Below are 12,915 nucleotides of genomic sequence, written 5' to 3' on the forward strand. Positions count from 1 at the left end.
TGTTCGTACGTAAGAACAAATCCTGTCCATAATATTTTTCAATTCTGATATTCTGTTCAAACAGCCCAGATTTGTTCGGACGTACGAACAAAATTCCAAACTGCTTTAAAAATTCTTTTTCATTTCTCACTATCATTTGTTCGTACGTACGAACAAATGAGAGAACTGAAAAAGAATTTTTTCTTAAAAAAATGCAATTTGGAATTTTGTTCGTACGTACGAACAAATCCTGTCCATATTATTTTTCAATTCTGATATTCTGTTCGAACAGCCTAGATTTGTTCGGACGTATGAACAAAATTCCAAAGTGCTTTAAAATTCTTTTTCATTTCTCACTATCATTTGTTCGTACGTACGAACAGTCTGGATTTGTTCGTACGTACGAACAAATGAGAGAACTGAAAAAGAATTTATTCTTAAAAAAAAAAAATGCAATTTGGAATTTTGTTCGGACGTACGAACAAATCCTGTCCATATTATTTTTCAATTCGGATATTCTGTTCGAACAGCCCAGATTTGTTCGGACGTACGAACAAAATTCCAAAGTGCTTTAAAAATTCTTTTTCATTTCTCACTATCATTTGTTCGTACGTACGAACAGTCTGGATTTGTTCGTACGTACGAACAAATGAGAGAACTGAAAAAGAAGTTATTCTAAAAAAAAAATGCAATTTGGAATTTTGTTCGGACGTACGAACAAATCCTGTCCATATTATTTTTCAATTCTGATATTCTGTTCGAACAGCCCAGATTTGTTCGGACGTACGAACAAAATTCCAAACTGCTTTAAAAATTCTTTTTCATATCTCACTATCATTTGTTCTTACGTACGAACAAATGAGAGAACTGAAAAAGAATTTATTCTTAAAAAAATGCAATTTGGAATTTTGTTCGTACGTACAAACATATCCTGTCCATATTTTTTTTTCAATTCTGATATTCTGTTCAAACAGCCCAGATTTGTTCGGACGTACGAACAAAATTCCAAACTGCTTTAAAAATTCTTTTTCATTTCTCACTATCATTTGTTCATACGTACGAACAAATGAGAGAACTGAAAAAGAATTTATTCTTTAAAAAAATGCAATTTGGAATTTTGTTCGTACTTAAGAACAAATCCTGTTCATATTATTTTTCAATTCTGATATACTGTTCGAACAGCCCAGATTTGTTCGGACGTACGAACAAAATTCCAAACTGCTTTAAAAATTCTTTTTCATTCACAATCGTTGTTCGTAATGAGCAGCTTGAATTTGTTCGTACGTACGAACAAATGAGAGAACTGAAAAAGAATTAACTTTTTAAAAAAAATCAATTTGGAATTTTGTTCATACGTACGAACAAATTTCTAAATTGTAATAAATTCTTTTTCACTTCTCATAATCATTTGTTCGTACGTACGAACAAATGAGAGAAAAGAAAAAGAAACTTAATTTAAAACAAAGGCCTGAAGGGCCTGAGTCGGCTAATGATTGATGTATTGACAGTATAGTCTACCAATTTCAGTTTGTTTTTAGTTTTTTTCTTAAAATTTCATAACACAGCTCGATATTTACCCAAAATATTATATCCGGATACGATTACACTTTTCTCCAGTTTCAACAATATATTTTACAAATTGTGATGATACGAAGACATTTAGCAGCAATTGGCAGTATCTGACATTCAAGTTTACGGTTAAATTAGCTCTTATTTAAATCTTTTCATAAAAAAGTTGTTTCGTTTTGTGAAAGCAGCCAAACATAGACGATCTACTTTCGATTTCAAAAACTACAAGAAAATACAATTTAATGTTTCGCCAATTTGTTTATTTCTCAAAAAATAAGAATTAAAATCATTTTTAATATCAGTAGTAACTAAACAAACCAGTAAGAGCTTCTTCTTCCGATAATTTATCCGTTTACTCAGACTGCAAAATTCAACCCACGCAAAGTTTATAGAAATCATACAATGCGTGTTTACGGTCAATGTGGGAGAATTAAGGCTGATCGGCTATGTTACCTAACGCATCCAGACAATTCAGATTTTGTTTTTGAAAAAGCATTGTGTGCTTTCGGTCCATTTAGAGAATCGCTGAACAGCAAGGACTCGTCAAAAGGCTTTCAGCCTTTAGCCGACTCAAAAAAAATACAATTTGGAATTTTTCTGTTTGTCTGGATTTGTTTGTACGCATTTGAAAAATATCCAAATATGAACAAATGTGAGAACTGAATAAGAATCTGTATACATTTGGAATATTGTTCGTATTTATGGACAAATGCCACTTAATATCATTTTGCAAAAAATACAAATATCACTGAAAATTTCAACACATATTTTAATCTATTTATTTAAAAAAATACCAAAACAAATACTTATGAACATAATAAATATAACACAAAAGTCTAACATAAATAAACAAGAGTGCCAGAATGTCACAATATACGCCCGTCACTGCAAATTTCTTTACACTAGCACCTGTATTTGCAAATGGAATTTTAATTTTGTGGTAGTGATTATTGTAATTCTTTTGTTTTTCTAAATCAACATCAAAACTCCTTACCAGGTAGAGATACCTTAAAATACACCTAAAATTTGAAAGTAGCATCTATGTTGCACCACAGAAAAGTGGTCTTGGTTTTTCCCTACGGTCAATTATAAAAAAGTTACAATATAAGTTATTTATAGTAACAACTAAGGGAAGTTAATCTTTAAAAAAAAAAAATCCAAAAAAAAAAAAATCCAAAAAAAAGTTGTAAGTCCACAAAAAAATTTTTACCAGGTAGAGATTGGTCAAAATACACCTCAAAATTGGATGTAGCATGCATGTTGTACTACAGAAAAGTGGTCTCGATTTTTTCTTACGACTAGTAATGAAGAAGTTACAATATAAGCTATTTTTAGTAATAACAAAGGGAAGTAATTCTAAAGAAAGGAACTGCGCATGACACTTCCTCTCATGATGGTGTATAATTGTGCCAAGTAACATCAAAATCCCTCCATGCATGAAGAAGAAATGCTCCGGACAAAGTCATTCTTGTATCTGACCTTTGGCCTGTAAGTGTGACCTTGACCTTAGACCTAGGGACCTGGTTCTTGCGCAAGACACTTCGTCTCGTGGTGGTGAACATTTGTGCCAAGTTATATAAAATCCCTCTATGCATGAAGAAGAAATGCTCTGGACAAGGTTTTCATTCTTGTATCCTTTGACCTCTAAGTGTGACCTTGACCTTAGACCTAGTGACCTGGTTCTTGCACATGACACTCCGGCTCATGGTGGTGAACATTTGTGACAAGTTATATCAAAATCCCTCTATGCATGAAGAAGAAATGCTCCGGACAAAGTTTTCATTCTTGTATCTTTTGACCTCTAAGTGTGACCTTGACCTTAGACCTAGTGGCCTGTTTCTTGCGCATGACACTCCGCCTCATGGTGGTGAACATTTGTGACAAGTTATATCAAAATCCCTCTTTGCATGAAGAAGAAATGCTCTGGACAAAGTTTTCATTCTTGTATCCTTTGACCTCTAAGTGTGACCTTGACCTTAGACCTAGGGACCTGGTTCTTGCGAAAGACACTCCGTCTCATGATGATGAACAATTGTGCCAACTTTCATCAAAATCCCTCCATGAATGAAGAAGATATGCTCCGGACAAAGTCATTCTTGAATTTGACCTTTGACCTCTAAGTGTGACCTTGACCTTAGACCTAGGGACCTGGTTCTTGTGCATGACACTCCGTCTCATGATGGTAAACAACTGTGCCAAGTTTCATCAAAATCTCTCCATGCATGTAGAAGATCTATGGTCCAGACAAAGTCTGTGGACGCCGCCCGCCCACCAGTGGCGTTCCCATAATACGTCTTGTTTTTCAAACGGGCGTATAAAAAGGATTTGCCAAAGAAAAACAAGAGCACCGCAATGCAGGGCAATATAAACAGAAAACAAAGTCACATGACCATTGACCCCTAAGTGTGACCTTGACCTTAAAGAAAGCCATCCGAAACATGTGCTCTGTAACATTGTCTCAATGTGATACAAGTTGTGTGCAAGTTTGGTTAAAATCAAATCATAAATGAAGCTGTTATTGTGCAGACAAGGTCAAAATAGCTAATTTTGGCCCTTTCAGGGGCCATAACTCTGGAACCTATTATGGGATCTGGCCGGTTCAAGAATGGTACCGAGATCTTATGGTGACACAAGTTTTGTGCAAGTTTGATTAAATTCAAATCATAAATGAAGCTGCTATTGTGCAGACAATGTCAAAATAGCTAAATCTGGCCCTTTCAGGGGCCATCACTCTGGAACCCATAATGGAATCTCACCAGTTCATGAAAGGAACCAAGATCTTACGGTGATACAAGTTGTGTGCCAGTTTGGTTAAAATCAAATCATAAGTTCAGACAAGGTCAAAATAGCTAATTTTGGTCCTTTCAGGGGCCATAACTCTGGAACCCATAATGGGATCTGGCCAGTTCAAGAAAGGAACCGTGATCTTATGGTGATGCAAGTTGTGTGCAAGTTTGGTTAAAATAAAATCATAAATGAAACCACTGTCGTGCAGACAAGAAATTGTTGACGCACGTCCGCACTGACGGACGAAGGGTGATCACAAAAGCTCACCTTGTCACTATGTGACAGGTGAGCTAAAAAAGAAAGTGTAAAAAAACTTCAACTAAGGTGGGGACGCGGAAAGACGCCAATGCCAGGTCGGGTAGGATTGCCCTCCTTATTCTTCGTATACTTGAGCTAAAAATTATATACAATATATGCCCATCATGTAAATGTTACAGTAAAACATATTCTGTTTTGTAGACAGTAATATCAAACAATGACATATACAATTCCAAAAATGAAAATGAATTCTTTAAACAATTTTGGTAGGGGGTCACCTAAGGATAATTCCTGTTAAGTTTGGTGTGAATATGCCCTGCGATTTTGAAGTAAATTTTTTACTAATTGTTGACCGATGGATAACCCACGAAGGAAATAGAGCAGTTACAAAAGCTCACCATGAAGTGGTTACAAGAATTTATTAAAAGGTTGCAAAATTTCAGCAATTCAGCTATAATTTGGCAGTTTCTCTAAACAAGAGGGTCATGATGACCCTGGATCGCTCACCTGAGTATTATGAGCTTCATGTTTCAAATGTCAAACTGATGATTTTTAGAAATGTTTTGGAAGATTTTACGATGTATAATCAAGTAACCCCTGGGGCGGGGCCAATTTTATCCCAGGGGTCACGATTTGAATAAAGTTTGTAGATGTCTACTAGGCAATGTTACATATCAAATATCTAAGATCTAGGCCTTCTGGTTTATTTTTAGCAAATTTTGAAGATTTTTCTTTGTACAATCAAGTAACCCCATGGGGCGGGCTCAATTGGACCCCAGGGGTAATGATTTGAACAAATTTTGTAGAAGTCTACTCTAGGCAATGCTACATGTCAAATATCTAAGATCTAGACCTTCTGGTTTATTTTTAAAATTTTTTTGAAGATTTTTCTATATAAAATCAAGTGACCCCTTGGGCGAGGTCAGTTTTGACCTGGGGGCATGATTTGAACAAATTTTGTAGAGGTCCACTAGGCAATGCTACATGTCAAATATCTAGGCTCTAGGCCTTCTGGTTTATTTTTAGAAAATTTTGAAGATTTTTCTAGGTACAATCAAGTAACCCCATGGGGCGGGGTCAATTTGACCCCGGGGGTCATGATTTGTATAAATTTTGTAGAAGTCTACTAGGCAATGCTTCATGTCAAATATCTAAGATCTAGGCCTTCTGGTTTATTTTTAGAAAATTTTTGAAGATTTTCCTATATAAAATCAAGTGACCCCTGGGGCGGGGTCAATTTTGACCCTGGGGGTCATGATTTGAACACATTTTGTAGAGGTCCACTAGGCAATACTACATGTCAAATATCTAAGCTCTAGGCCTTCTGGTTTATTTTTTTTAAAAAAATTTGAATATTTTCCTATAGAAATCGATGTAAAATCAAGTGACCCCTGGGGCGGGGTCAATTTTGATCCCGGGGTCATGATTTGAACAACTTTAGTAGAGGTCCACTAGGCAATGCTACATGTCAAATATCTAAGCTCTAGGGCTTCTGGTTTTTGAGAAGAAGATTTTTAAGATTTTCCTATGTAAAATCAAGTGACCCCTGGGGCGGGGTCAATTTTGACCCCAGGGTCATGATTTGAACAAATTTGGTAGAGGTCCACTAGGCAATGCTTCACACCAAATATCTAAGCTCTAGGGCTTCTTGTTTTTGAAAAGAAGATTTTTAAAGTTTTTCCTTTCGGTTCTGCATGGAATTCAATTCTTCGAACACTTTTTGTACAGCTTCACCCAAGGAACATTCTTGTGAAGTTTTGATGAAATTGGCCTAGCGGTTTAAAGTAAAAGTTTACGGACAGAAGCCGAAGCCGGACGGTGAGTGATCAGAATAGCTCACCCTGAGTCTTCAGCTCTGGTGAGCTAAAAAAAGTGGCTATAACTTTCTGAGGCCCAGTTGAGGCCCTGCTATATAAAGTACACTTTTTTACCTACAAACAGCACTTCACCCAATACTTTTTATGTTAAGTTTACTTAATGGATGAAATGGCTAAAACAATCATACTAATGTAACATTTTTGAATAACCCAATAAAATATTAGAACCGTAAAAAATTGTTTTCAAGTACCAGTAGAGTGATCATCGTAGTTTGAAAACACTATTTCTCGGAATCTAAAGTCACAATTTATATTTAAATCCCTTGCTTCCTATGTTGTTCGAAACGAAATGACAACCTAGGTTTTCAGGACATGAACATGATGAACTGAATAAAAAATAAATTCACACAAGAAACTTGCATACAGTTAAAATATTTTCAAGTTAATATACAAATGCAATATGCTGTTCTTTTCATTGCATCTTCTAGTCTTGCACAGTAAAAACACAATTATGTGATAAGTATTGTAGTAAGCTTAGTACAAACATATATTATACAGTTTCTCAGGGTTGCCACTTAGTTGAGAAAATGAATTTCCCAAACTATTTCCTGACTTTTCCCTGACTCAACTGCACTTTTCAATGACCAATACAGGGCTCCAGATAATTTTGTTGGCCTGTGAGTGTTTACTCATCATAATTTTTGTGAATGAGTAAAATGGTAAAATCTGAAATTTACTAAGAGTAATTTTACTCTTGAAAATTTGTAATGTAAAAACAAAAAGAAAACGGTTTTATAACATATAAATTTATTAATTTGGTGTAACACCCATGAATTTGTTTGCAGTTCAGTTTCAATTCAGCATTCAAGTTTTTGCTTTTTGTTCTCCCTTGGTTTTACTTTACTTTGGCTTACAATACGATACTCAATATAGCTTTAAATATGTTTTAATGATCGTTCTTGTTGGTTTAAAGATGCGTAGTGTTTGTTCACTTTTTACAATCTTAGATCGACACCGCTTTAGAATGCTGACCGTGCTTTGTTACGTAAGGACTTTAGATGATTCAGAGTTTGTTTACGCTAGTAAAAAGTCATTGCAGGAGTTTCTGTAATTTCTTATACGTTTTTATACGCTTAAAAATGATCGCACATGCGTATATGCATTATTTCAAAGCGTAATTTACACTAATACGCATCTTTAAGACTTATCTGGAGCCCTGCCAATATTTTTGCGGCTTTTTCCTTCCCTCTAACAGTCCACTCCTTGCTTTTATATTTGACCTTGTGACCTAGTTTTTGAAACCAGATTATACAAAAAATAAAACTCATCCAAGATTTTATTTGGGGTAACATTTCTACCAAGTTTCATTATGATTGGGCCAAAATTGTAACCTCTAGAGTGTTAACAAGCTTTTCCTTTGATTTGACCTGGTGACCTAGCTTTTGACCCCAGATGACCCATTATCGAACACGTCCAAGATTTTATTGAGGGTAACATTCTGACCAAGTTTCATTAAGATTAGACCAAAATTGTGACTTCTGGAGTGCTAACAGTCAAATTGTTGACGACGACAGACACAGGGCGATCACAAAAGCTCACCTTTGAGCACTTTGTGCTAAGGTTAGCTAAAAATCTTTCAGTCTAGGTTTGAGTTATATGGCTCATATATGTCAGAAGGAGACCATTCCTATAACCCCAACCGTGTTTAATGCGAGGACCTTTTAATAATGCTACAGAAAAAAATCCATCAATCGATTCACGAAAAGAAGTCGATTATATGTTTTTATTTTATTTTAGTCCTAAATTAGCAGACCCTAAGAAGGGCCAGTTTTTACATTCTATCTCAAATATTTCTATAACATCTTTTAGTACTCCTAAAACGTTTTCTTTTCAACTTTTCTCTTTGTTGAAAACAAAGAAATAAATCAACTTATCTGCCTTATCAATGACAAAGCCTTCATGAGCACCAAATAAATACAAAAAAGTTTCACATTCCTCTATTTCCATTAAACATTTTCAAGTACATTATATTTCTCCATATTCATTGTCGTCATTAGAATCGTCTCATATCTTAAATTGTTACTTGATTTGAAAGTGATTGACTTCTCCATATGTTTTGTTTTAATTGGAGGGTGATTCATGACTTATGGCACAGTTTTGATCGGTAAACAAATTCAAGCCCTTTTTGAACGTCGATATATTGGTGGAGTCAGTTTCCTTGTTGTAGAACTTGCCTTCAGTGGGATACTTGTCACAATGTGCTTGTTTGAATCAATCCCTTCGGAGAAAAATGCTATGCAAGATAATGTTCTCCTTTGAAGTTGTTAGGAGAGGTCCACTTTTCTTTTTCGCTCGAGACTCACCATCTGCAATAGATAAACAGTGTCTGCATATTTTTTAATTCATAGAAGTATAATGAAGCAACAACCGTTTTTAGGTTTCAGGTCCCTGTGATCTTGACCTTTGATCCAGTGACCTCAAAATCAAATAGAGTCATGTACACATTAAGACCAATAAACCTATTAAGTTTCAAGGTCCTAGGTTAAACCCTTCACTAGTTATTGAGCAGAAACCATTTTTAATGTTCAGGTCCCTGTGAGCTTGACTTTTGACCCAGTGACCACAAAATCAATAGGACTAGGAGTCATCTACACTTCAAAACCAATAAACCTGTGAAGTTCCAAGGTACTAGGTGGAACGCTTCTCTATTTAATGAGAGAAAATCATTTTTAAAGTTCATGTCCCTGTGGCCTTGACCTTTTAAATACCCAGTGACTCCAAAATCAATAGGGGCTATCTACTCATCAAGACCAATGTACAGGTCTGTGAAACCCTTCTCCATTTATTGACTGAGCGGAAACCATTTTCAATTTTCAGATCCATGTGACCTTGACCTTTGACCTAAGGACCCTAAAACACCAAGTATAACATTCTGACCATATTACGTGAAGATATGGTCATAAATGTGACCTCTAGAGTGTTAACCCTTTACTCCATATACATTTAGCCTAATTAGGCTTATCATATCCATACAGCTTTACTGATAATCAGTACACTATCTCCATACAGGATATTGGGGAAAAAATGCAGAATTTATACCTGTGTTATTCAATTCAATATTACTATATTTAATATTGTTTTAAACACTTAGTAACCAACATAAAGTTTTTTCACAATTAAATTTTCTTTCTAATGGTACATTTTTCATAAAAGTATGATAAATATTTCTTGACATACAAAGCTTTAAACCCATTAGTTTACTTTTCTATAATAATTTTAGCTACTTTTCTATTGATGGTACTTATTTATTTCTGCATTTTTCCCCTGGTGTATTAGTTACATAATGTTTTATAAGAATAATTGATCTAAAGCAATTTTATCAGCTTATAAAAACACTTATCAGTAAAATTTCTTAATTGGATTAACATCAAAGTTGCCTACAATTATCCATAGCACACGCCAATTATCCAAAGATCACCCCAATCAACCATACCCCACACTGATAGGTAATATACAGACATATGTCATAAAATTCCTTAGTGCAGCAGGTAATTAGCTGTTAATTTGTCTTCAGGGTAAATCAGACCAATATGTATTTGCAACAGTTACTTTTTTAATCCATCATAAAGTGTATATTTTTTATATAAATCCATTGAAAAAGAAAGTTCCGCTTTCTAAAACACCTGGGAAATGCAGAAACCTAAAAAAATTTTACAGTACTATTTTTAGCTTGCACAAATTCACAATTTATACAAATAAGTACTACACAAATTCATTAATTTGTAAAGATAAACTTGGGGGTATAATTAGCCTTGATCAGGCTAATTTTAGCTCAAGATGAAACTTTCCTCACAGTAATTTTCCATAAATACACTACCTCATTTCAGGTTTAAATTACCATTAAAAATCAAATATAAACCATATATTTTTTTTACAGATATCATTTGTACATGGTTTAAACTTTACAAAAATGCTTTTGTGGGATTCCTTGATGTTGTACTTTATTCATAATTTGCTTTTAAACTTGAAGGCGTCAAAAAGAGTATCTATCAGGGAATGGATAGAGGTGGTAAAAAGGGTATCTATCAGGGAATGGATAGAGGTGGTAAAAAGCGTATCTATGGAGTAAAGGGTTAACAAGCATTTCATTTGATTTGAACTGGTGACCTAGTTTGTGACCCCACATGACCCAGATTCGAAGCTGACCTAATGATCATAAAGATTTACATTCTGACCAAGTTTCATGAAGATACAGTCATTAATGTGGCCTCTAGAATGTTAACAAGATTTATCTTTGATTTGACCTGATGACCTAGTTTCTGACCACACCTGACCAAGATTTAAAATAGACAGGCCTAAAAATTATCAAGATTAACAAGTTTTATTATGATATATTATGGTCATAAATATGGCCTCTAGAGTGTTAACTAGCTTTTCCTTTAATTTATTCAGTGACCCAGATTCGAACTAAAGATCATAAAGATTAACATTCTGACCAAGTTTCATGAAGATCAGGAATGACTGTTGCAGCTTTTTGGGGAAAGCTTCAATATAATTCTACAATGAAAAGTTTGTAAATGAGAAAGTGGTCGAATGTATCATCAGTCAACGTTCGTACAGTCCCCTTTTTACAAACCCCTTTCACGGCCTCACTCTGTGTGAGTTTGCTTACTAAGTATAAATTTGAATAAAATAAAGTTTTCAGAAAATGTTAGGCTTTATTTTGATACCGACCATTGATTACAATTTGCAGAAATAAAAAAGTGACAGGTAAAAAACCTCATTTTCTGTCCGGGTTTATCATGATCAGTACCAGTATGCATGCTAAGTCAAACAGTGACCATTCAGAGGTTATACATAACCTCTAACCAAGCAAAAAATTAAATTATTTATCAACCCCTGAACAGCTGAAGACGATATATAAATTCTACAGGCTCAATATTGTATGTCTCCAGAGGTGGACAAATATTAGAATGATGCCTCATTTAGTCATTATGAATCTAGCGCAATAAAGCAGGCCTTTAGCGAAATCCACAAACTGAACTGAAAACTGCCATGGTCAAGGAGTTGTGACAAATTATCCACAATCATAGATCGATAGAAGATTTTCAAAAAACCGATGTCCCATTTTCTTTAGTCGAAGGTCTTTAAAGTCAATAACAATGATAATTTGCATTCAGGGTTTCAGAAATCCCATGTCTGGAGCCCGGGGGCTACCAGAAAATTCTGTCGGGCTACTAAATTTTTTCAGAGCGTGCCCGGCGGGCTACCTTGAAACTCCGTATCGAGTAGCCCGGAAATCAATAATTTAGTCTTCAAATATAATTTTGATAGTTGTCTATAATCCCCTTGTTTATCAAGGGATACATGCCCGAGGCTTTAATTATCTTAACACCTACTGTCACAATCGGCAAACAATTAACCATTTAATCCTACCGCAGACAAATGTTTACAAAAACATGTGCAAGATTGAAAATAGACTGATCCAATAACATCAAAGTTGCTGATAGGTATTGTTTAAAACAATATGCAAACCAGTCTTAAAATTACGTCATTTTAGCGCCACCTGCCAAAGTGTACTTTTGGTTTTGCTGACCTCAATATTTATCGAGCGATCAGAAGGAACAAATATTTGATTTTGAGGCAGTGTAGTGCCTACACTGATTGTTTATGCTTTTCAATTTAAATACTTGCCTAACATGCAAAAAAATTGACCGTGAATTTGCAAAATATCAGAAAGTATACAGAATTTTGGACAAACATAAATTCGGATAAGTGAATACACAGTGTCAAGAAACTGAGATACGCTATATATGCGGTTCTAGTCTGTTTATTAAAGCAGGAAGATGTTTAGAATCAGACAGGATCAACTTTAAATAATTTTGAGATAAATTACAATTCATACAGCTCTAAGATAGTAAGTTCTAATGGATTTGCAAGTTTATAAAAATTGATTTGCATTCCTCTTTTATTGCCATGTTGCTATAACTATCAGGAGTACTCCTGATGATATTTCTCAGTTTAAAAACATGTAGTTTTATGTTTTAAAATGAGAAAAATGAGTAATGATAATTGCTATTTAGAGAACAAAATTTATAACAATGTGCGTACGGCTAAAATTATGAAACCTCTAATAATTTATCATTCCATCCACTGTAGTATAGAAGCACATAGTAAATAAACCGAAATGGCCATTGCCAAATAAACTTAAATGTTCGGGCTACCAGATTAAAATTTTGGTAGCCCAATGGGCTACCAATAAATTTGCAGATTTCTGAAACCCTGGCATTAAAATTTATTATTTATATATAAAAGAACGTATTTAGTTATGCTACTATTATTACATATAAATAAATAAACTTACCGCTAAATTACGGACAGTTGTTGTTGTTGTTGTTTTTCCTTTATGTCATTATACAGCTGACAATAGTCTCTGGGTGTATATTTTTCTCTTTGTGGAAATTATTCTCTAGGTATACTTAACACTTAATAAGTCACTGTGTGA

General features: G+C 34.5%; 1 protein-coding gene and 1 long non-coding RNA gene across 2 annotated transcripts in view; one reads left to right on the plus strand and one right to left on the minus strand.

Annotated features, from left to right (window-relative positions):
* The window catches only part of LOC123558299 (uncharacterized), a 37,601-nt gene that overhangs the window by 3,376 nt on the left and 21,310 nt on the right, over window positions 1–12,915 (plus strand). The gene's annotated exons all lie outside the window — the stretch shown is intronic.
* On the minus strand, window positions 5,938–12,914 carry LOC128556968 (uncharacterized). Its single transcript, XR_008370951.1, has 2 exons — window positions 12,775–12,914; window positions 5,938–8,776 (listed from the first exon to the last, which is right to left on the minus strand). It is a non-coding gene; the product is annotated as an uncharacterized LOC128556968 (long non-coding RNA).

The sequence above is a fragment of the Mercenaria mercenaria genome, chromosome 5, assembly GCF_021730395.1.
Source record: "Mercenaria mercenaria strain notata chromosome 5, MADL_Memer_1, whole genome shotgun sequence".
Lineage (NCBI taxonomy): Eukaryota > Metazoa > Mollusca > Bivalvia > Venerida > Veneridae > Mercenaria > Mercenaria mercenaria.